General features: G+C 48.4%; 1 protein-coding gene across 1 annotated transcript in view; it reads right to left on the reverse strand.

Moving 5' to 3' along the window:
• The window catches only part of LOC141047281 (uncharacterized), a 224,675-nt gene that overhangs the window by 4,894 nt on the left and 194,237 nt on the right, over window positions 1-25,544 (reverse strand). The gene's annotated exons all lie outside the window — the stretch shown is intronic.

Genomic DNA, 25,544 nt, shown 5'->3' on the forward strand with positions numbered 1-25,544 from the left:
GAGGTGGAGGCTCCGTGATTGGGCTCAGGGGTCTTCCCCATCCCTCAGACACAGGGTCCTGACAGCGCTCACTAGAGGTCTTCTTCACTACTGTGTAATCCTGGTTATGGAGAGACATTAATAAATCTCCCTACAGACATTTCCAGAGTCCTCACCTCTCCAGTTCTGTCCATCTGTTATTCCCATAGATAAGAATGATGTAATGTGACGTCATCAGAATCTCTCACCCCTCCAGTAAGCCGGAAGAGGATCTCTAGGGTGAGGTGTAATATCCTCTCCTCCATCTTGTCTCTGTCCATATCCATCTTTGATGGGTAAATCAGGAAAATTCTCTTATGTAGAAGATCTTCACTGAGAGGATCCGATATTGTAGAGACCTGAATGAGAAGATAAGCAGATGTAACATCATAAAAATCCTGTGTAATAATACAATTACTGGAGATAATAAGGGAAACATATGAGGAGATTTATTATTTTACAGTATTTGGTTTCCTTCTTTACATCTAATAAAACCTATATATTTAGGCCACAGACAACAAGCAGTTTCTTCCTCGGAGTCGGCAGCTGAATACGTTCCTCATAGACTCATCTTCCATAACGCTAATTCTCGTCTCATTTCCCGACACTGGAATCGGCATTAGCAATACTGCAGGAGATATTCATTACACGGGACAGGAGAAATAACTACTTCATGATGAGGACGACATCTTCATCTTCTACTACGGCTCTAGAAACATATTTGGCCAGAGTCCGTCACGGACTCCATCCCCACCGGCCGTCTATATGACGGTTCCCCGTCTTCCCCGCACTGTAATCTTCTCTCACGTTAGATCTCAGGTCTGAGTCACACACAGAAGTTTGAGGCTTTTAAAAATGCAAATTGCCTCTTCAGAGAGAAAGAGGATTTGAACTCTATGGCGCCACCTGTTGGTAGTAGGGATCCTACACGTCACAATTGACCCTTTAACGCAGGGATGGGGAACCTCAGGCCCCAGGGCCATTTACGGCCCTCAATGACCTTTTATCAGGCCCTCGGGCAGATTCTCAGGGACCGCATTCTTGGGCAGGGAGCTGTATTTTGATTGCCACAAACTCATTAATTTCTTCTTGCTCTGTTAGCACACACACCAATCTTCACTAATGAACACTGAAGGGCATGCAATGAAAGATTACGTCCTGACACCAGTGCCAGAGTCAGGATGTAACTTGTTGGTGGAGTTTGTATGTCACCCGAAGGATGGTATAAATATCCAAATGGCCCTTGGCAGAAAAATGATTCCCACCCCTGCTTTAACGAATCTTGTAATATGACTTAAGATAAAAGAAAAAACAGAATCCCAATTTGCAGACACGCTGTTTAGGGCTATTGGCCCTCGTCAGTGCAAAGTATGAGAACTGATTTGGCTAGGGGAGAGGCTCTGGACTGGGGTCTAAGGTTTCTCCTTGTGGAGAGTGACATACCACCTCTGGCTCGTCAAGGTGAGGAGGCTTATTCGCCGTGCAATGCTCCTCTGGGAAATGTAATATGCAAATTACCTCTTCAGAGAGAAAAAGGACTTGAACTCTATAGCGCCACCTCTTTCTCTCTGAAGAGGCAATTTGCATATTAAATTTCCCAGAGGAGCATTGCACGGCGAATAAGCCTCCTCACCCTGACGAGCCAGAGCTGGTATGTCACTCTCCACGAGGAGAAACCTTAGGCCCCAGGATTTTATGAAAGCTTCTATGTAAGAACAACAAGACAGGAGATATATGAGGCCAATGTCTCCACGTACAGTGGTATATTTTAGCATTTTCCTGTAGGCTTCCGTATATTACATGAAAAACACAAAAAATAAAATAAAATTGGGGATGGAGATACTGTGGAACATAATTCTGTGTGCGGGAACCAAGAAAGGGGCTCTGTGGCATTAAGTATGGGGAAGAGTGAGAACTGATTATCTCCTGGTTTGGGTGGAAACATATTGTGTGTGGAGGATGGCGATACTGGGGGAACATTATACTGTATATGGGGGCCAAGTAAGAGGCCCCGTACTATGAGAGTAATACAGGTTTCCTTGGTTCTCGTCTCTCATAGTTGGGTCGTTTGTATCTATCAGCGGAAAAGGAACAAAACCATTGTGATTCTTATAAGGAGACAACACAGAACCCCTAAATATAACATTTTATACCAACCCCACAATCTGTGACTCTTCTGGGTAAATCGCTCTCTCACCATTGGATTAGAGCTGATACTATGAAGCTAAGATCCTTCCCCTGGGCGGCGAGGAACCTGGAACAAGCTTCATCGGGCAATCATACGAGCGGTGTGGAGGAAGGACCTCAGCCTCCTTCTTATTGAAGACATCCGCATAGTCCCAATAAGCTGAAGGGAGACCTGTGGGAGCAGAGGTGGACTGTGGGAGATTAACAGGACGAATTGGCTGCAGACTCTGCTTCTGGCAGGAGGATCCCCCAACGTAGCACATCACCCGAGCACCAATCAAGAATAGGTTGATAGGAACTGAGCCAAGGAAACACAAGCAACAGTGCATGTGAGAGGTTCGGTAGTACGTACACGGTAATACTCTCCCAATGAAGGGCCCCAATCTGTAGTACTATTTATTCAGTCACCACGGTGACGAGCTCTTGCAGAGGTCTTCCATCTACCGATGCAATCAAACGTGGTCTGTCCAGGGAAACAACAGGAATCTTAAGCCTCCTGACAGTCTTGAGACTAATAAATTTGCCTGCCGCACCCAAATCCACACAGGCCACCTCGGAGTAACGTCTCTGTTCCAGGTATATCAAAACTGCCAAAGTCAAGGGAGTTGAGGAATCGGGAACTCCTAAGAAGGCCTCCCTTACCTGTCCTAGGGGAAGAAGTAAACCAGCCCCTCTGGAAAGCTCGCGGGATCGTTCTTGGAGATACAAATCTATGCTTGTGGCCAGGGAGATTAGATCCTCCAAGGAGGTATAAGTATCTCGCCCCCCCGAGATCATCCTTAATCCGGCCTGACAGCCCATGCCAGAAAGCACCAACCAGAGCCTCATTATTCCATCCCAACTCAGAGGCTAGGATGTGGAAGCGGATGGCACACTGAGCTACTGACAGGGAACCTTGGCGAAGGTTGAAAAGGGACCCAGTCATGGAGGCCAGCCGTCCCAGTTCATCGAAGACCCTGCAAAAAGTCTCCAAAAAAAGCTGCCAATTGGGAGACAATGGGGTCATCACGCTCCCACAGGGGATTCACCTAAGCCAAGGCCTCTCCCTCTAGAAGAGATAAAATGAAAGACACCTTTGCCCGGTCGGTGGGATATCACAGGGGCAGGAGTTCAAAATGGATGCTGCACTGAGTCAAAAAACCCCTGCACAGATTGGAATCCCCAGAAAACTTAGGTGGCTTGCAGGGACAAGATGGGAAATGTGGCAAGGACACAGAGCCAGAGTCACAGGATGCTACCTGTACGCAAGCCGCGGAAAATGTGGTGCCGGTGGGGTCCATGGCCTGGTTATTCTTTAACACCTCAGGGAGGCGAGCTGTAAGAGTGGACCCTCTGGACCATGGAACAGATAGCCCCAGGGCGAGCTGACCTAGTGAAGACTGACACGTATACAGGGATCGTCAGGGACAGGCCCAGGGAACTCTAATACTGCAACGGCTTGGAGTGGACCCTCTGGTGTCAGAGACACCGCACTACACTTGCTCATAGAGCCAGTGCGCGTGTCCTGAGTACAGAAGCAGTGCTAAGAGTTACCTGGGGAGCAGGGCAGCAGAGGTGACAAAGCGTGCTTCAACTATTAGTGTCAGGGTCCAGTCAGCGCTGGAAAGTAAAGAGGCACGGGACCTGCGGACACTGAAAATGAGCAAGCTTGCACGGGACCTATGGTCATGTGACTGCAAGGGAGCGTGGCTTAGCATCCTGCTTTCAGATATGACAGGACACCATACAACAACTCAGAGTCAGGCAAAACGGAGGTCACAACAGTACGGGCAAACGAAGTACAGGAGGGACAAACAGACGGGAGGTCAGACAAAGCCAAAGGTCATACACAGGATCACAGTACAGTACCAGGGAGGAGACAGAGCGGATAATGAGGGCCAAGCAGAGATCAACACCAAACAGACATAGGAGGTACCAGGCAGAATCCAAAGCAATATCCAGGAAACAGACCAGGAAGTCATACACAGAGAATCAAGTAACCAGAACACAGCACAGACACACTCAGGGGTCACCACACAATGCCAAGGGCAAGAGTATAACTGACAGGGATGGGAGCGTCCTGAAGCTATAAGAAGCCTCCCCCAGAACCAGGGAGGGGCCACAATCATAGCCCCAGGTGTGCAGGTAAGCCTGCATCGGGATCACAACCTTTAACCTCAGAAATGCCAGTCATCAGCACTGGTTCCAAACATTAACCCCACGTGTGCGAGTCAAACCCGCACTGAGATCATGACATCTGGTTCGTGACACCAACCCACCTAGGGCGAGCTGACCTAGTGAGGACCACCCCCTATACAGGGAGTGTCAAGGGCAATTCCAAGGGGGTGAGCTACCACGACTGCTGGAACCAGGTGGCCGGCTCACAGGAGACACGAGTGATGTGTCTAGCAACAGGGAATGTGTAGAGTACAAGAGTGTGCAAAGCGTGGACACAGGGACACGCATGGTATAGGACAATACAGGGCAAGTGTACGTGAGCACGGAGCGTACAGGACAGTACACAGCATGTACACGGGAGTATGCTAGATACAGGATAGTGCAAGGTGGGTACACGAGAACACGTATGGCGTACACAGACAAGCACGCCCGGATGCGAGCAAAGCAGGGTGCGTGCGAAGGAGCATGCCTGAGTACAGAGTTAGACAAAGCGTGCGCAGAGGGCACGCCTGAGTGCAAGGTTAGACAGTGGGTGTGCTGAGAAGCACGACAGGGAGAAGGTAGGAGCTGAGCGTGTGCAAAGGAGTATGACAGAGTAGAGACAGATGCACACTAGCAACGTTGGGCATCCATGGAACTAAGTACGAGAGGAGCGTGTGCGGACCCGATGGGAACCCCGGAGCAGCTGCAGCGCCAGACATGGTGACACCGGGCGTGGGGTCCCGTCCCCAGTTGAGAGTGGCATGACTGGCTGCGTGACAAATACCACGGTAGCTGATACCAAGAGTTGCGGCTCAGATAGCGGGAGAGACATGGACTAGAAGGGAAACGTAGAAGACTGACGAACACCAGAGCACTAGAGACAGATATACAGAACGGAGTACAGAAGTATGGATTTGTAGAGCAGTGCACATTGTATAGAGAAGCAGAGCAGGATACAGGAGTACAGACGTGCAGAGTAGGGTAAAGGAGTATGGACGCGCAGGGTAGCGCACAGAGTATAGACACGGGCCTGGGTCGCAGAAGCAGGAGCTTGAACAATAACCAGGCGCCACTGATAAGAGGAAGCAGGTTCAAATACCCCACACCTTACCCGGATTGGCTGCTGGGATTTCTGGGTCAGGACATCAGAGAGCATAAAAGGACCTGGGAGGGAGTGTGACCGCCCTCCAAGAGTGCCAGGGCGCATGTTCAGGGACCTGGAGCCTCCTGCAGAGCAGTGAGCACGGCAGGACCGAATAACAAGACTGGAGGAGTGGGTAGGAGCGGGCAAGGCGGTGTCAGCAGCAGCGGAGGCACGTCCAGCAGCGGTGGAAGAGCGGGCAGCAGCGAGCAAGGCGGCAGCAGGAGAGGAGGCATGGCTAGCAGCGGTGGTAACAGTCTCCTTACTTACAGAATACAGTGCTATAAATGGAGACAGTAAGACTAGATGCAAATACAGATGTCAGGGAAGGGCCCAAACACGCTGTCTAATCCAGCAATAAGAACATTACAGTGCATAGTGCATATGTATACAATTCTCTATTAAAGCAAACTTGTCACCAGGTTTGGCCTATATAAGATGCAGCCAACGCCTTTCAGGGCTTATCTGCTGTAGATAAGCCCACGATCCAACCTGAAAGAGAAGAAAAATTATTTTTATTATACTCACCCGGGGTGCGGTCTGGTCTCATCAGTGTCGCCGGTCCGGCCCCTCCCTTCTTCTTATGAGCGCTGCCCCCCTGCTTGCTTCTTCGCTCCCTGGCATTGCGCTCCTGCGTAGGCGTACTTATCTGCCCTGTTGAGAGCAAAGGAAAGTACTGCAGTGTGCGGGTGCCGGGAAAGGTCAGAGAGGCTCAGCACCTGCGCACTGCAGGAATTTGCTCTGCCCTCAACAGGGCAGATAAGTACGCCTGCGCAGGAGCGCGATGCCGGGAGCCATGAAGTAAGCAGGAGGGTGGCGATTATGAGAAGATCAGAGGCGCCAAACCTGGAATTGCGACACCCATGGGACCGGACTGCCCCCCCCGGATAAGTATAATAAAACTTATTTATCTTATCTTTCAGGTCGGATCGGGGGCTTATCTACAGTATTATAGAATGCTGTAGATAAGCCCTGAAAGGCGGTGGCCATATCTGATAACGGCCAAACCTGGTGACAGATTCCCTTTAACTCCAGTGAGATCATGTAATCCTGTGGTAAGGAGAGCAGAAGAGCTGATTAACTTGCATAAAAAGTGTAACACAATACACTGCCAACGATCTGTAGCATAGGATGGAGAACAAGAAATTGTATTCGCTATGAATGAATGAATCAATCCTAGTGGCAGCCAACTTGGGAACTGCTATGTATACTGAAAAGATAGAACAACTATTTCAGCTGTGAAAGTAGATAGTTATGAGCTGTGAAAGTGTCCAGTATCGAGATCATGGTAACGACCATGCTGTGTGCCAGCTGGGTCTGATAGCCGAGGACAAGCAGGTCAAGAGGCGTGGTCCAAAGAAGCGTGCGCTCCATTATCCCAAGCCCGGATATATAATGTGCCGTCAGTAAAGAGAATGGCCAAGAGAATGCATAATGGGTGCTGGACCTAATACAGTGGGTACGGAAAGTATTCAGACCCCTTTATATTTTTCACTGTTTGTTTCATAAAAAAAACAGAAATGTAGAACTTTTGCAAATTTATTACGAAAGAAAAAACGAAATATCACATGGTCATAAGTATTCAGACCCTCTGCTCAGACACTCATATTTAAGGCATATGCTGTCCATTTCCTTGTGATTCTCCTTGAAATGGTTCTTCACCTTCATTGGAGTCCAGCTGTATTTAATTAAACTGATAGGACTTGATTTGGAAAGGCACACACCTGTCTATATAAGACCTCACAGTGCAAAGACCAAATGAGAATCATGAGGTCAAAGGAACTGGCCAAGGAGCTCAGAGACAGAATTGTGGCAAGGCACAGATCTGCCAAAGGTTGCAAAAGAATTTCTGCAGTACTCAAGGTTCCTAAGAGCACAGTGGCCTCAATAATCCTTAAATGTAAGAAGTTGAATGAAATGCCCTTTACAAATAGGCTATTGAAAAAGTACTAAAGTTACTTTAATGTACACTGTGGATTTAACGTTCCCCTTCCCTACTGTTTTACCCTCTTGTTGTAGTTGTCTTGTCTCTACCACTATAGGTTATATGTAAGTCATGATAAGTTAAAAATTCCCCTGCAAGGGAATATGCTTCTAAGCATTTTGTTCTCATAAATATCAATAAAACCATTTTTTAAATTAAGTGGAAGAAGTTTGGGACCACTAGAAGTCTTCCTAGACCTGGACATCCAGCCAAACTGAGCAATCATTGGAGAAGAGCCTTGGTGAGAGAGGTAGAAGAAGTGTCTGGATCCTGTCAGCGCCGGCGTGCAGCCTCAGCTGAGCAGGGACTCACCCGCACTGTAGGGGGGCCCGGGGTCAGGTACAGCCGGAAAGTACAGATACACAGGACCTGTGGACGCTGAAGCTTAGCAAGCAGTCACAGAACCTGCGGTCCTGTGACAGCAAGGGGGCGGGGCTTAGCATCCTGCTTTCAGAGTTGGCAGGACACTATACAGGAATACACAAAGACAGGCAAAACAGAGGTCATACACAGAGATATCAGTAAAGTACCAGGGATGAGACAGAACGGATTGTCAGGGCCAAGCAGAAGTCAAAATCAAACAGACATAGAAGGTACCAAGCAGAATCCAAAGCAATATCCAGAGAACAGACCGAGTCGTACACAGAGAATCAAGCAACCAGACCACAGCACAAACACACTCAGGGGTCACCACACAATGCCAAGGGCGAAAGTATAACTGATGGGGGATGGGAGCTTCCTGAGGCTATTGTCATAATTCAGGCTGGATCTGACAGTTTAAATGGACAAAGAGAACTTTTTTTTCCTTTGGCTAGTTGCCAAAGTGACGTGATTGCCCCCGGTGGTCATTAGAATTACTACACGTGGTGTTTCATTCTAAGTTGCCCCGGTGGTGGGTAGTGGTATCGCACATTAGTCTTAGGTTTAATGTGCACTTAATTAGTAATCTGGTGTGGGGCTCTATAAATGAGTCTCAGGGTTGTTTAATCACCGCTGGTGATATTGTTTCATTGTGAGTTTGTCAGAGCCTGGGTGAAGATGGAGCTGAATAGGAGTCCTGCTCAGCCCTGCCAGGGGGGACGAATGGCAGCTATGGTGTCTGCAGGAAGTGCTGGCATGGCGAGGAGGAGTCGCAGTTTATGGTGTCGGCGGGAAGTGCTTGCATGGCTTTGTAGAGTGGCGACTATGGAGAGAGTTGCACTCGGCATGCTCGACTTGGTTGCTGAGAGCTGGACTCAAGCATGCTTTACTTCTTGGCAGAGGCTGAACTCATCCTTGGGACTCTGTGTACTGGACTGCTGCAATTTGGTGGTGGACTCTGCTCCAAGGCTGCACTATGGTGAAGGATCCGGTATGGTGATGGATCCGGGTGGAGGAGAAGACGCACGCAGGTGGTGGGGCTCTGTTGAAGGAGCATAAGCACAGAGCATAAAGATAAGTGGTGTCCCCTGTATTGTCTTTTTCCCTCGTGTGTTGTTAGTGCAGCGGTGGGATTAGCTTCCGCACCGACCTATTCCCTAGTGAGGGTTTAGAGTCAGGGCGAGCAAGGGTTTAAGGTACGCATGCGGTGCCCGGTGAGGAGCCGGCATAGGGAACGTTAGGAGTGCAGGGACACTGGCTCAGGGGAGCTCAGGAGGTCTCCATGTCCCTATTCCCTATCGCAGGGCCCACCATTGTTAATGTTACCCAGGTTGTTCCCCTTTACCCTATGTCTTATTGTATTAGTACCAGCCTGCGGGCTGTGTCACATAGGACAATATCACGTGCCGCGTCCTGTTGTCCTAGTTACCGGCCTACTGGTCGCGTCACACAGGACGGGGGCACGTGACAGCTATAAGAAGCTTTCCCAGAAACAACGAGAGGCCACCGTAATAAATCCCAGGTGTGCAGGTAAGAGTCTGCACTGAGATCAAAACATTACCCCCAGAAGTGCCGGTCACCCAGCACTGGTATCATGACAGTACCCCCCTCTCAACGGGGGGCCTCTGGACCCCCAGGCTTGCCCGGGTACCTAGCATGGAAAGCACGAACCAGGCGATCCGCATGCATCAACCAGGCCGGCACCCATGACCTGTCCTCCGGCCCATACCCCTTCCAATGAACTAGGTACTGTACTGACCGCCGTACCAAACTAGAATCTACGATGTGACCAATCTCATATTCCACATGTCCCTCAACCGAAACCGGAGGAGCAGCGGACTCGGATTCTCCCCGGACTGCTTCAAAAGGCTTCAGTAGAGATCTATGGAAGACGTTAGGGATCTTGAAAGAGGGTGGAAGGCACAGCCTGTACGCTACTGGGTTGATTTTTTCCACAATCTTGTACGGGCCAATGAATTTGGGGCCTAACTTGGCTGACGGAATCTTTAACTTAATGTTTCGCGTGGAGAGCCAAACTTTCTCTCCAACCTGAAACATGGGACCAGGTGTTCGTTTCCTGTCCGCGAAAAACTTATACCTGCCATGAGACCTAGATATACGCCGCTGGACTTCTGCCCATGTATCTTTTAACCACTGAACACAATCCTCAGCCCCGGGACACCCCGAATCCAGATGAGAAAACTCACCAAAATGAGGACTGAACCCATAGTTGATCAAGAAAGGGGACATACCAGTGGATTGACTCACCCGACTATTTGAAGGCAAATTCAGCCAACGGCAGTATATCACACCAGTCTAGCAGAAGTCAGACATCTGAGGATCTGTTCCAGAGACTGATTAGTGCGTTCCGTCTGACCATTACTCTCAGGATGGTATGTAGACGAAAAGGACAGAGATATCCCTAATTTTTTTGCAGAAAGCACGCCAAAACTTAGCCACAAACTGCACACCACGATCAGACACCACATTCAGGGGTACCCCATGCAAGCGGACCACATGCTGCACAAACAATGTGGATAAGGTCTCAGCAGAAGGTAATGCGGACAGGGGTACAAAATGAGCCTGCTTTGAAAATCTGTCCACTACTACCCATACCACCGTATTACCCCTGGAAGAGGGAAGATTGGTAATAAAATCCATGGACAGATGGGTCCATGGTATTTTGGGAACTTCCAAGGGCATCAGCTCCCCCGCCGGCCAGCTATGGGAGCTTTTAGAACGAGCGCAGACACCACAACCAGAAATGAATTTCTTTATATCAGAACCAAGGATAGGCCACCAGAAGATCCTAGCCACCGCCAGTCGCGTGGCTGATATACCAGGGTGAGCACACAACATGGATTCGTGGAACTCTTGCAAGAGTTTAAGGCGAAGTTGCTCTGGGACAAACAACTTGCCCCCTGGCTTCGCCGCAGGAGCCAGCGACTGAGCCCCCTCAATTTCCCGTTCCAATTCAGACGAGATCCCTGCTAACACCACCCCAGGGTGCAGAATGGAGGACAGTGGCTCAGGGGCAGACACAGGGTGAAAACTACGAGATAAGGCGTCAGCCTTGACATTCTTTGATCCTGGACGGAATGTAATAGTAAAGTGGAAACGAGAAAAAAAAAAGTGACCAACGGGCCTGTCTGGGCGTTAATCTTTTAGCAGACTCAATGTATGACAAATTTTTGTGATCAGTGATCACAGTAATCGGGTGACTGGCCCCCTCCAAAAAGTGCCTCCACTCCGCAAACGCCAACTTGACCGCAAGAAGCTCTCTATTTCCTACATCATAATATCTTTCAGCAGCAGAGAACTTCTTGGAAAAGAAAGCACATGGCCTGAGGTTGGTTAGAGTGGCAGGCCCTTGGGACAACACTGCCCCTCCCCCACCTCAGAGGCATCCACCTCCACCACAAATGGTTTGGACGGATCTGGCTGTACCAACACAGGAGCAGACATAAAACATTTTTTCAGCTTCGCAAAGGCCTCTTTTGCGAGCGAGGTCCAATTTCTCACATCCGCACCTTTGCATGTTAGATCCGTGAGAGGTTTGACCACCTGCGAAAACCCCCGGATAAATTTGCGGTAATAATTGGTGAACCCCAAGAAGCGCTGAAGACCCTTAAGATCTCGGGGTTGCACACATTCCGAAGTGGCCTGCACCTTCTTGGGGTCCATGCGAAAACCCTCACCGGATACAATTAATCCCAAAAAAGACAATTCTTGCACACAAAATACACATTTCTCCAATTTGGCATACAGATGATTTTCTCTCAGTCTTTGGAGGACAGTTCGTACATGTTCCAGATGAGAATGCCTGTCGGAGGAGTATATCAAAATATCATCTAAGTAGATAACAACAAAACAACCAATGAGATCCGAGAATACCACATTGATGAAATTCTGAAATATGGCGGGGGCATTGGTAAGAACAATCGGCATGACTAAATTTTCAAACAGTCCCTCGGACGTGAGGAACGCAGTTTTCCATTCATCCCCCTCTCGGACCCTTATCAAATTATATGCCCCCCGAAGATCCAGTTTAGAAAACCACTTTGCCCCTGATAGTTGGTTACACAAATCAGGAATCAACGGAAGGGGGTACGCATTCCGTACAGTAATCTGATTAAGCTCCCGAAAATCGAGACAGGGACGTAACCCGCCATCTTTTTTTTTTTACAAAAAAGAAACCTGCCGCCACAGGTGAGACTGAAGGACGTATGTGTCCCTTGCGCAGACTTTCAGCAATGTACTCCTTCATAGCCAAGCGCTCAGGGCCGGATAAATTAAACAGACGGGCTTTAGATAATTTAGCCCCCGGGACCAGCTCGATAGCGCAGTCAATGGATCTATGTGGCGGTAACGTCTCGGCCTCGCTTTCAGAAAATACATCTTCGAAGTCCTTCAGGCATTCCGGAATACCTTCCAGCTCGACAAATGATACTGACACAGATTTAACAGGTTCAACCAGCAGTGCGGATTTATCACATAACTTAAAATCATTAAACCCCCATTGAACAATCTCCCCCGTTTTCCAGTTTATAACTGGGTTATGGCATTGTAACCAGGGCATGCCCAACACCAACCCTGCAGGTAGAATGTCCAGAACAAAACAACTTAGGTTTTGCACATGAGTAGCACCCACTCTGAGCGAAAACAAGTCAGACATAAAGAGAATTCACTCCTTAGTGAGGGGAGAGGATTCAATGGCCACCACCTTGATCGGAACCTTGAGCCTAACTGTCCCTATCTTGCAGTGTGTGACCAATTGGGAGTCAATGAGATTAATTGATGATCCTCAGTCCACGAAGGCTCTAGAGGGAAAAGAACTACCATCCACAAACAGTTCCACATGAAGTAACACTTTAGAAAATGAGGAAAAGAGTACCTGAGGGTCTGAGTAGTCTCCCCGTTGACTACCCAGACCTAGTCGTTTCCCGCCGACCGGGTCGAAGATGGACAATCAGGACACTCCCTTTTCCAATGTCCCATTTTACCGCAGTAAAAGCATAACTGCTTGTCCCTCCGGCGTTTCCTCTCCGTATCCTTCAGGGAGAGGGCGCCTACATCCATGAGCTCAGGGGCAGTCTCTTTTCCACTGGGGAACAATGGAGTCTCCACCTGCAGCCTGCGGTCCATCCGGACGGCCTGGGTCATGGCGTCCTCGAGAGAGTTAGGTGGGGGATGTAATGCCATGGCATCCTGCAGCCGCTTTGACAAGCCTCTGCGAAAGAGTCCTCGTAGTGCGGCGGCTTCCCAAGAGACCTCTGCGGCTCAACGGTGGAATTCAGTACAAAACCACTCAGCCGAGTGTTTCCCCTGACAGACGTTTATCACCATGTCCTCTGCCAATCGCACTCGGTCAGGCTCATCATAAATGTGCCCGAGGGTCTCAAAGAATGCATTCACAGACACTCTCTCAGGGGCAGTGGGAGGAAGGGAGAAAGCCCAAGCTTGTGGGGACCCTCTTAATAACGACATAATGACCCCTACCTTCTGGTATTCATCCCCAGAGGAACGTGGTCTCAAAGTAAAAAAAAGTTTGCACCCCTCCATGAAGACCCTGAACTCCTTTTTGTTCCCAGAAAAAAAGTCAGGCAGTTTAACAGGTGGTTCCGGGGACACCAGAACAACATCCCTCGCCCCAGCCCCCCGAAGACCCAGCAGATAAAGCCCCTCGCACTGTCTCAGAAACCTGCTGCTGAGAACGAGCCAGAGCTTGCTGCTCCAGAGATAAACCCTGAAACATCTGACTCAGACTTTTCATCTGGTCAGCCAGAGACTGTATGGGATCCATAACTCTCTGCACAAAAAACCCCCAAAAACTTAATGGTCAGTTATAATGTCAGGATCCTGTCAGCGCCGGCGTGCAGCCTCAGCTGAGCAGGGATTCACACACACTGTAGGGGGGCCCGGGGTCAGGTACAGCCGGAAAGTACAGATACACAGGACCTGTGGACGCTGAAGTTTAGCAAGCAGTCACAGGACCTTCGGCCCTGTGACTGCAAGGGGCGGGGCTTAGCGTCCTGCTTTCAGAGATAGGCAAAATACTATACAGGAATACTCAAAGTCAGGCAAAATGGAGGATATACACAGAGATATCAGTAAAGTACCAGGGATGAGACAGAACGGATAGTCAGGGCCAAGCAGAAGTCAAAACCAAACAGACATAGAAGGTACCAAGCAGAATCCAAAGCAATATCCAGATAACAGACCGAGTCGTACACAGAGAATCAAGCAACCAGAACACAGCACAAACACACTCAGGGGTCACCACACAATGCCAAGGGAGAAAGTATAACTGATGGGGGATGGGAGCTTCCTGAGGCTCTAAGAATCTTTCCCAGAACCCACGAGAGGCCACCATAATAACTCCCAGGTGTGCAGGTAAGAGTCTGCACTGAGAAAAACATTAACCCCAGAAGTGCCGGTCACTCAGCACTGGTATCATGACAAGAAGAACCCCATGATCACTGTGGCTGACCTCACAGATGCAGTAGGGAGATGGGAGAAAGTTCCACAAACTCAACTATTACTACAGCCCTCCACCAGTCGGGCCATTATGGCAGAGTGGCATGACAGAATCCGCTCCTCAGTGCAAGACATATGAAAACCTGCATAGAGTTTGCTAACAAACACATGAAGGACTCCCAGACTATGAGAAATAAGATTCTCTGGTCTGATGAGACAAAGATAGACCTTTGTGGTGATAATTCTAAGTGGTACCTGTGGAGAAAATCTGGCACTGCTCATCACCTGCCCAATACAATCCCAACAGTGAAACATGGTGGTGGCAGCATCATGCTATGGAGGTGTTTTTCAGCTGCAGCGACAGGATGACTGGTTGCCATTGAAGGAAACATGAATACGACCAAGTACAGAGATATCCTGAATGAAAACCTCTTCCAGAGTGCTCTGGACCTCAGACTTGGCTGAAGGTTCACCTTCCAACAAGACAATGGCACTAAGCACACAGTTAAAATAACAAAGGAGTGACTTCAGAACAACTCTGTGACCATTCTTGACTGACCCAGACAGAGTCCTGACCTGAACCCAATTGAGGATGTTTGGAGAGACCTGAAAATGGCTGTCCACCAACGTTCACCATCCAACTTGACGGAACTGGCGAGCATCTGCAAGGAATAATGGCATAGGATCCCTAAATCCAGGTGTGAAAAACTTTTTGCATCATTCCCAAAAAGACTCATCATGGATGTACTAGCTCAAAAGGGTGCTTCTACTCAATACTACTGAGCAAATGGTATGAATACTTATGGGATATTTCAGCCTTTTTTAATAAATTTGCAAAAATTTCTACATTTCTGTTTTTTTTAGTCAAGGTGGGGTGCACAGAGAACATTAACCCCTTCACCCCCAAGGGTGGTTTGCACGTTCATGACCGGGCCAATTTTTACAATTCTGACCACTGTACCTTTATGAGGTCATAACTCTGGAACGCTTCCATGGATCCCGGTGATTCTGACATTGTTTTCTCGTGACATATTGTACTTCATGTTAGTGGTAAAATTTCATTCAAATAACTTGCGTTTATTTGTGAGAAAAATGGAAATTTGGCGAAAATTTTGAAAATTTCGCAATTTTCCAACTTTGAATTTTTATGCCCTTAAATCACAGAGATACGGCACACAAAAAACTTGATAACTAACATTTCCCACATGTTTACTTTACATGAGCACAATTTTGGAACCAAAATTTTTTTTTGTTAGGAAGTTATAAGGGTTAAAAGTTGACCAGCGATTTCTCATTTTTACAACACCATTTTATTTTTAGGACCACATCACATTTGAAGCCACTTTGAGGGGTCTATATGATAGAAAATACCCAAAAGTGACACCATTCTAAAAACTGCACCCCTTAAAGTGCTCAAAACCACATTCAAGAAGTTTATTAACCCTTTAGGTGCGTCACAGGAATTTTTTTGAATATTTAAAAAAAAATGAACATCTAACTTTTTTTCATAAAAAAAATACTTCAGGTTCAATTTTTTTTATTTTACCAAGGGTAACAGGAGAAATTAGACTGCAAAAGTTATTGTGCAATTTGTCCTGAGTACGCAGATACCCGATATGTGGGGGGGAACCACTGTTTCGGTGCATGGCAGAGCTCAGAACGGAAGGAGCGCCGTTTGACTTTTTCAATGCAAAATTGGCTGGAATTCAGATTGGACGCCATGTCATGTTTGGAGAGTCCCTGATGTACCTAAACAGTGGAAACCCCCTACAAGTGACCCCATTTTGGAAACTAGACCCCCCAAGGAACTTATCTAGATATGTGGTGAGAACTTTGAACCCACAAGGGCTTTACAGAAGTTTATAACGTACAGCGGTACAATTAAAAAATCATATTTTTTCCACAAAAATGATCTTTTCACCCCAATTTTTATTTTCCCAAGGGTAACAGGACCCTAAAAGTTATTGTGCAATTTGTCCTGAGTACGCTGATACCCCACATGTGGGGGTAAACCACTATTTGGGCGCATGGCAGAGCTCGGAAGGGAAGCAGCGCCATTTGACGTTTTTGGCTGGAATTGAGATTGGACACCATGTCGCGTTTGGAAAACTCCTGATGTACCAAAACAGTGGAAACCCCCACAAATGACACCATTTTGGAAACTAGACCCCCTACGGAACTTATCTAGATGTGTGGTGAGCACTTTGACCCCCCCAGTGCTTCACAGAAGTTTATAATGCCCGGGCGTGAAAATAAAAAATTCGTATTTTTTCCACAAACATGATCTTTTAATCACCATTTTTTTATTTTCCCAAGGGTACCAGGAGAAATTGGACCCCAAAAGTTGTTGTCCAATTTGTCCTGAGTATGCTGATACCCCATATGTGGGAGAAAACTACTGTATGGGCACACGTCGGGGCTCGGAAGGGAAGTAGTGACGTTTTGGAATGCAGACTTTGATGGAATGGTCTGCGGGTGTCATGTTGCCTTTGGAGAGCCCCTAATGTACCTAAACAGTGGAAACCCCCCACAAATGACACCATTTTGTAAACTAGACCCCCCACGAAACTTATCTAGATGTGTGGTGAGCACTTTGAACCCCCAAGTGCTTCACAGAAGTTTATAACACTCGGAGGTGAAAATAAAAAAATCATTTTTTTCCACAAAAATGATATTTTTGCCCCCAATTTTTTATTTTCCTAAGGGTAACAGGAGAAATTGGACCCCAAAAATTGTTTTGCAATTTGTCCTGAGTAGGTCGATACCCTACATGTGGGGTAAAACACTGTTTGGGCGCATGGCAGAGCTTGGAAGGGAAGGAGCAACATTTGACTTTTTCAACTCAGAATTGGCTGGAATTGAGATCAGACGCCATGTTGCATTTGGAGAGCCCCTGATGTGCCCAAACAGTGGAAACCCCCCAATTATAACTCCAACCCTAACCCCAACACACCCCTAACCCTAATCTGAGCCCTAACCCTAGCCCTAACCCTAGCCCTAACCCTAGCCCTAACCCTAACCCTAGCCCTAACCCTAGCCCTAACCCTAGCCCTAGCCCTAACCCTAACCCTAACGGGAAAATGGAGATAAATACTTTTTTTTTAATTTTATTATTTTTCCCTAACTAAGGGGGTGATGACGGGGGGGGTTTGATTTACTATTTATGGCGGTTTTTATATTTGGCAGCTGTCGCACGCTAAAAGACGCTTTTTATTGTAAAAATAGTTTTTGCATCACCACATATTGAGAGCTATAATTTTTCCGTATTTTGACCCACCGAGTCATGTGAGGTCTTATTTTTTGCGGGACGAGTTGATGTTTTTATTGGTACCATTTTCGGGCACGTGACATTTTTTGATCGCTTTTTATTCCTATTTTTGGGACACAGAATGAACAAAAACCAGCATTTCATGAATTTCTTTTGGGGGGGTGCGTTTACACCGTTCCGCGTGCGGTAAAATTGATAAAGCGGTTTTATTCTTCGGGTCAGTACGGTTACAGCGATACCTCATTTATGTCATTTTTTTATGTTTTTGTCGGTTTTATGCAATGAAAACTATTTTATATAAAAAATAATTATTTTTGCATCGCTTTATTCTGTGAGCTATAACTTTTTTATTTTTTCGCTGATGATGCTGTGTGGCGGCTCGTTTTTTGCGGAACAAGATGATGTTTTCAGCGGTACCATGGATATTTATATGCGTCTTTTTGATCGCGCGTTATTACACTTTTTGTTTGGCGGTATGATAATAAATCATTATTTTTTGCTTCGTTTTTTATTTTTATTTTTTAAGGGGTTCGCTAAAGGGGTTAACTAATGGGACAGTTTTATAGGGCGGGTCATTACGGACGCAGCGATACCTAATATGTGTACTTTTATTGTTTTTTTTCTTTATTATTTCCAAAAAATGGATTTATTGGGGGAATATTTTTTTTTTTTTTCTAATTTATTTGGCGATTTTTTTTAATTATTTTAACACTTTTTTTTATTTTTTTTTTTACTTTATTAAATAGTCCCAGGTGGGACATCACTGTCCTGTGACAGATCGCTGATCTGTCACATCACAGATCACTGTGACAGATCAGCGATCTGACACAGGCACTGCAGAAGGCTTCCTCATGCCTGCGCTTTGCAGGCACTGAGGAAGCCAGCTTCCTCAGGCCCCCAAGGGCCCCCGTCGCCATCTTGGATCCGGGGGCCTGGAGGAAAGGAGTCCCCCGCAGCAGCGCTGCACATTGCGCTGCCGTGGGGGGCTCAGGGAAGCACGGAGGGAGCCCCCTCCCTGCCGATGCTTCCCTTTAACCCCCGGTACACCGCGATCATGTTTGATCGCGGTGTGCAAGGGGTTAACGTGTCGGGGGCGGTCCGTGACCGCCCCTGACACATTGTGCCGGGTGTCAGCTGTGATAATCAGCTGACACCCGGCCGCGATCAGCGGCGCTCACCACGTGGGCGCCGCTGATCGCGCTAGACGTACTATCCCGTCCAGGGGCATAGGGGCCCGGGTCCCATGGACGGGATAGTACGTCTCATGTCAGGAAGGGGTTAATGAGAAAAAAAATGAATTTTTTTGAATTTACCAAATATCTGCAATGAAACAAAGAGTGAAAAATTTAAAGGGGTCTGAATACTTTCCGTACCCACTGTATGTGTGGAGATAAAGATGAAAAAGGAAGCATTATACATATAGAGTGGTGAAGAAAGTGTTTCCTTTATGAGCAACCTATTAATGTGTGTGAATATTAGCGGTGAGCTGTAAAGTGTTAAAATGTGGATAAACATGAAATGAAAATAAGGGACTAGTGCATGCAATATGTTAGGGGCTGGCGGAACGCACCAAATTAATAAAGATGAACTAATATATGAGATGCGTTCGCAACCCAGGCCCACCGTGCAGAGGTGACTACCTGCAGCTAAACAATGAGGGATCGGCTCGTATGAGAAAGCCGGACACCAGTGGATAACCACTGACCCGGTGTTACCAGGAACGAACCCCGTTGCTTCACAAAGCACGTACCAGCCGGCGAACAACCGCGACCTGCTAACGTCACCGTAGTGTGAACCACCGCTTAGTACGAGTGCAATGTCTGCCCTAACGGACACCACTAACCAGCCTCTCAACTGAGTTGGAAAGCGCACCTAAGGCACACGGCGTTACTTAGGCGGACGCTGTGGTAGCAGTGGTCCAGGAGGCCTGTACTGGCCGACGCGCTAGAGGAAGACGATGAGGAACACTGCGGCGCTATGCAGTGTCAGAGCTACTGTGCTGACTTTAATTCCTAACCCTAACTCATGCGGAATATCCAAGGAGGGGGAATTATAATGCGTCAATCACCAGGCTCATTCATCCATCATCACACATACACTATGTTAGGCGTTGGGTTCCTGCATCTGCACAGCAGGAATCCAGACCTGTGCATTCAGTGATCTCCCATTCTCCACTGACTGCTCAGGAGCCTGCACAGCAATTCTGGCATCTCAGACGCTCTGCTCAGACCAGCTCTGTGGGTCTCGTTGTTGCTGCCACCTCTGGGCCAGCAATAGCAGCTCAGCAGCGAGCCACTCCAGAGACTAAGTCCTCCAGTCGCTCTACTGGGCATGCTCACGAGACGATCTCCCATTGGAGATCGGGAGTCACATGCCCAGGTCCTTCTCGTGATCTGATTGGTCCATCTCAGGGAGCCAACAAGAGCCAACAGCTGATAAGGAAAAAAGCCCTAAAGATGCTAGGCTTCAAAAAGACTATATCAGTACTCAGGTATTTTCTGAAGACAGAGCAAAAAGGAATTCAGCACACCCCAGCAGGGAATGGCAGAAATCAGAAAAACAAGGAAAAACAAAACCAAATGCAAAAAACAGAGCAGAAAACTTGGCTTTTGAGGAGCAGGAATCAAACTGATCTCCTAGAATCCCTCATAGAGATCACCAGCAAGGCAGAAGGGCATTGGCTGCCTTATATCCAGTCAGCAATTCCCGTCACCCAGTCATCATCATCTTGCCCAGATGCTTGGTAATCAGCCTCACTACCTTCCTTCACCAGAAGAGGGAGTTCATCAGACCTCAATGGTGAAGGGGAAAATGAACTCACAACATGCGGAACTTCCTAGAGGTTGCATGTATCCTCTATCTCTCCCGGAGATGGAGGCTATGTCGCAATATATCCGGGAGAACCTCGCAAGAGGGTTTATCAGAAAATCGGTGTTGCCGGCTGGTGCAGGGTTCTTTTTCGTGCAGAAGAGTGGAAAGTTGCGCCCCTGCATTGACTACAGAGGTCTTAATGCCATTACAGTAAAAAACAAATACCCTCTTCCTTTGATCTCTGAGTTGTTTGACAGGTTGCGAGGGGCCCGGATCTTTACTAAATTAGATCTACGGGGGGCGTGCAACCTGATCCGCATACGTGAAGGAGACGAGTGGAAGACAGCCTTTAATACCAGGGATGGCCACTATGAGTATCTGGTCATGCCCTTAGGCCTCTGTAATGTGCCTGCTGTCTTCCAGGACTTCGTAATTGACGTCTTTCGCGATATGCTCTCTACCTCAGTGGTGGTCTATCTGGATGACAGCCTCATCTTTTCTCCAGATTTGACCTCTCACCGGAGAGACGTCTGCAAGGTCTTCGACCGTTTGCGGGCGAATTTTCTCTTCGCCAAGTTGGAGAAGTGCCAGTTTGAGCAGGACTCCTTGCCGTTCCTGGGCTATATCATCTCGGCCCAGGGGTTGGCTATGGATCCTGCCAAATTGCAAGTGGTAATGGACTGGCAGGAGCCCCATTCTCTGAAAGCGGTGCAGCGCTTTTTGGGGTTCGTTAACTATTACCGCCAGTTCATTCCGCACGTTTCCCCACTGGTAGCTCCTTTGGTCGCTCTCACCAAGAAAGGAGCCAATCCTAAGGTTTGGTTAGAGCAGGTCTCCACGGCCTTCTCGTCTCTGAAGACCCATTTTGCTGGCGCTCTTATCCTCCACCGTCCCGATGTGGATAAACCCTTTTTCCTAGAGGTAGACGCCTCATCCGTCGGTGCAGGAGCAGTCCTTTTCCAGAAGGATGATCAAGGTCGGAAGCATCCCTGCTTCTTCTTTTGTAAGACCTTCTCACCGGTGGAGAAAAACTACTCCATCGGCGACAGGGAGTTGCTGGCCATGAAAGTAGCCTTTTCCGATTGAAGACATCTCCTGGAGGGAGCCCGCTTTCCCTTTCAGGTGTACACTGACCATAAAAACCTGGTCTATTTACAAACGGCCCAGCGCTTGACTTCTCGTCAAGCTAGGTGGTCGCTCTTCTTCTCCCGCTTCCGCTTCACCTTGCACTATCTGTCTGGAGAGAAGAACGTCCGTGCGGATGCTCTCTCTCGCTCGGTGGTCTCAGCGGAGGAAGAGGAGACTGAGCCTCAGCTAATTGTCCCCACTGAGAGCCTGAGGACCGTGGGCCCGGTTGCTTTTGAGGCAGTACCGCCGGGCAAAACCTTTGTCCCTCCTCACCTGCGACCAGAGGTCCTCGTCCAGGGTGGGTGGTCACTTTGGCAATAAGCGGACCACAGAACTCCTGGCAAGGTCCTATTGGTGGCCGCACATGGCTCGGGACACAAAAGAGTACATTCAGGCTTGCATCTCTTGTGCTCAGAACAGATCCTCTAGACAGAGGCAGGCTGGGTTACTGTATCCCTTGCCGGTGGCAGACAGACCCTGGGAGATGGCCGGCATGGATTTTGTGGTCGGCCTGCCCAAATCTGGTGGCAGCAATGTCATCTGGGTGGTCACCGATCATTTTTCTAAAATGGTGCATCTGGTGCCACTCGCGCGGCTGCCTTCCGCTCGTGGTCTCGCCATAAAGCACGTATTTCGTTTGCATGGTATGCCAGACAAAATAGTCAGTGATTGAGGTCCCAATTTGCGTCTCGATTTTGGAGGGAGCTCTGAAGTCTACTCAGTATCGAGCTCAATTTGTCCTCCGCATATCATCCTGAGACAAACGGGTTGGTTGAGAGAGCCAATCAAACTCTGGTCACGTACCTGCAACATTTTGTCTCTGCCATGCAGGATGACTGGGCATCCTTACTACCGTGGGCTGAATTTGCCCTGAATAACGCAGTGGCTGATTCCACTGGTCAGACGCCGTTCCTTCTCAATTACGGCCAGCATCCTCGTGTCCCCGTCCCGATGCCAGTGTCTTCCACTGATTCCAGGGTGGCAGACTAGGCAGTGGAGGCTCGCGACATTTGGGATCGCACCCAGGATACCATTCGAGCCTCTAAAGAGAGAATGAGGGCGTCCGCCGATACACATCAGCGCCCCGCTCCAACTTTTGCCCCAGGCGACTTGGTCTGTCTCTCTGTCCGAAATATCAAGCTGCGGGCTGAGTCCTCCAAGTTCGTGCCATGATACATTGGTCCCTTCAAGGTCCTCGAGCGGATCAGTTCAGTGGTCTACTGTCTGGCTCTGCCACCACACTTGGCCATCTCTGACGTCCTCCACATGTCTTTTATCAAGCCTGTTCACATGTCCCGGTTTTTCCGAGTCATCTGCCAGGACATCAGACTTGTCTTCGGACGAGTTTGAGGTCAACGCCATTGTGGGACGCAGGGTTGTGCGTGGCAAAAAATTTTATTTGGTGCACTGGAAGGGTCACGGTCCTGAGGCCCAGACCTGGGAACCAGTGGAGAAAATCCATGCCCCGCTCCTGATCGCGGCATTTGAGCGTAGCGACGCTCAGAGGGGAGGGGGCCCTAGGAGGGAGGGTAATGTTAGGCGTCGGGTTCCTGCAGCTGCACAGCAGGAATCCAGAGCCTTGCATTCAGCAGTCTCCCATTCTCCATCGACCGCTCAGGAGCCTGCACGGCAATCCCGGCGTCTCAGACGCTCTGCTCAGACCAGCTCTATGGGTCTCGCTGTTGCTGCCACCTCTGGACCAGCAATAGCAGCGCAGGCTGCTCAGCAGCGAGCCACTCCAGAGGCTATGTCCACCAGTCGCTCTACTGGGCATGCTCACGAGACGATCTCCCATTGGAGATCGGGAGTCACATGCCCAAGTCCTTCTCATTATCTGATTGGTCCATCTCAGGGATCTGGAAGCTTCCAGAAGGTCCCGGCTATAACAGGTTCGCATGGCCGCTCGGGCATGCGCTAGTATAGTCTCTAGTTGTCACGTCGCCGCTCGCTCCTGTCACACCGCCACTCGCTCCTGTCGTGCCGCCTCCTCCTGTGCCCCGTCTGTTATGAATGAGTCACCGGAGGAGGACAAAACAAAAATACAAGCTAAGTCCAGAAAACCAGAGAGGTTGGTAGCTAGTGGATTGCAGACCCCTGATCCTACTCACAACAACTAACAGAACAGTAGCCGTGGGGAGTTCCTACGGTGGTCCTAGACCCCTCGTCACAGCCGGAGAAACTAAATAAGCCTAAAGAAAGAAAGAGGAAATCTAAACTGCCCCAGAGCAGACCCCAAAGCAATAGACAGCCCCCAACATGTATTGATGGTGAAAATAGATGAAAACGCAAACACAGACAGAAAGACAGGCTGAGCAAACAATGGGGCCCAACTAACTAGATAGGACAGGAAAGAAAAGCAACTGTTTGCAATCACGCAAAAACTCTGCCAAAATAATGTCCAACACGTCTGATAGAAAAGGCCCTGAAGTCGCTAGACGTGAAAATCACTATATCAGCACTTAGGTATATTCTGAAAACAGAGCAAAGAGATCAACTGATCAGAGACAAAAAATGGAAATCAGCCAGTCCCAGCCAGGGCTGGCTGAGCGCAAACACTAAGTAAATCAGACAAAATCTCATGAAATAATAGCAGAGCAGAAACTTAGCTTTAGTAGACAGGAACTAAACTGGAGGCCAGAGCTCAGAGCAGAAAGGATCACCAGCAACCCTGCAGGGCGTCAGCTGCCTTATATTCACTCAGAGATTCCGGATGTCCAATCACACTCCACCAGTTCAGATGACAGGTTCTTCCCATCCAAATCAATCTCACTACCTCCTTTCACCAGCAGAGGGAGTTCATCAGACATCAACGGTGAAGGAGAAAATGAACTCATAACAGTACCTCCCCCTTGAGGAGAGGTCACCGAACCCTCATCCACGCCACCAGAGCGATCAGGATGGGCCCGATGAAAAGCACGAACCAATCTTTCGGCATGAATATCGGATGCAGAGACCCAAGAATTATCCTCCTGGCCATAACCCTTCCACTTAAACAAATACTGGGGTCTCCGTCTAGCCAGACGAGAATCCAGTATCTTCTCAACCCCATATTCCACATTACCTTCAACCAATACAGGGTCAGGAGGTGCCACCACAGGAACTACTAGCTCAACAAACCTCTTTAACAGAGACTTATGAAACACGTTATGGATCTTGAATGTAACAGGAAGAGCCAATCGAAAAGAGACTGGATTAAGAATCTCCAAAATCTTGTAAGGTCCAATAAATCTAGGTTTAAACTTTGGAGAAGCCAACTTCATAGAGATATTCTTTGATGATAACCAAACCATATCACCCACCTTAAACCGGGGACTAGAGTTGAGCGAAACGGGTCGAAAAAATTCAAAAGTCGCCGACTTTTGGCAAAGTCGGGTTTCATGAAACGAAACCCGACCCTAGGATGAGGTCGGCCACGAGGTCGGCGACTTACGCGCCAAAGTCGCGTTTCAAAAGTTTGTTTTGCGCTCTTTTTCAGCCAATCAGGATCCACGGACACTGTGGGCAACGTGATGACATAGGCACGGGTCACCACCATCTTTCAGAAGGGCATGCAAGTGATTGGCTTGCTTTGGTGGGCGTCACAGGGGGTATAAAAGGGCGTGCACGCCGACCGCCATCTTACTTCTGCCGATCTTAGTATAGGGAGAGGTTGCTGCTGATTCTGTAGGGAGAGCGTTAGGCAGGGAAGAAGACAAAAAAACTGCTTCTGCTGCTAGCGATTTGGCCTGCACAACACACAAGTCACTGTGTGTGCAGTGCAAGGGGAGGCTATATTGTGGTGTATCAGTGGTGTTGGTTGTTGGGCTGCCTTCTAAGGCTTCCTGACACGCTGGCATTGCTGTTTACCCACTGCTCTGCAAACTGCTTTTTTAAAAGCAATCCAATCTCCATTATCCTCTCGTCACTTTGGTCACAGGCAGCTGTGCCATCGAGCGTGTCACATAGCGCTCAGATATCAGTGGGCCGCACACAATCCACAAGTGTCCAGTGTCCAAAAGTGTACGCAGAGATTCAAAATCTCCATTATCCTC

This window comes from Dendrobates tinctorius, unplaced genomic scaffold, assembly GCF_039654945.1.
Source record: "Dendrobates tinctorius isolate UK_male_01 unplaced genomic scaffold, ASM3965494v1 ptg000126l, whole genome shotgun sequence".
Classification (NCBI taxonomy): Eukaryota; Metazoa; Chordata; class Amphibia; order Anura; family Dendrobatidae; genus Dendrobates; species Dendrobates tinctorius.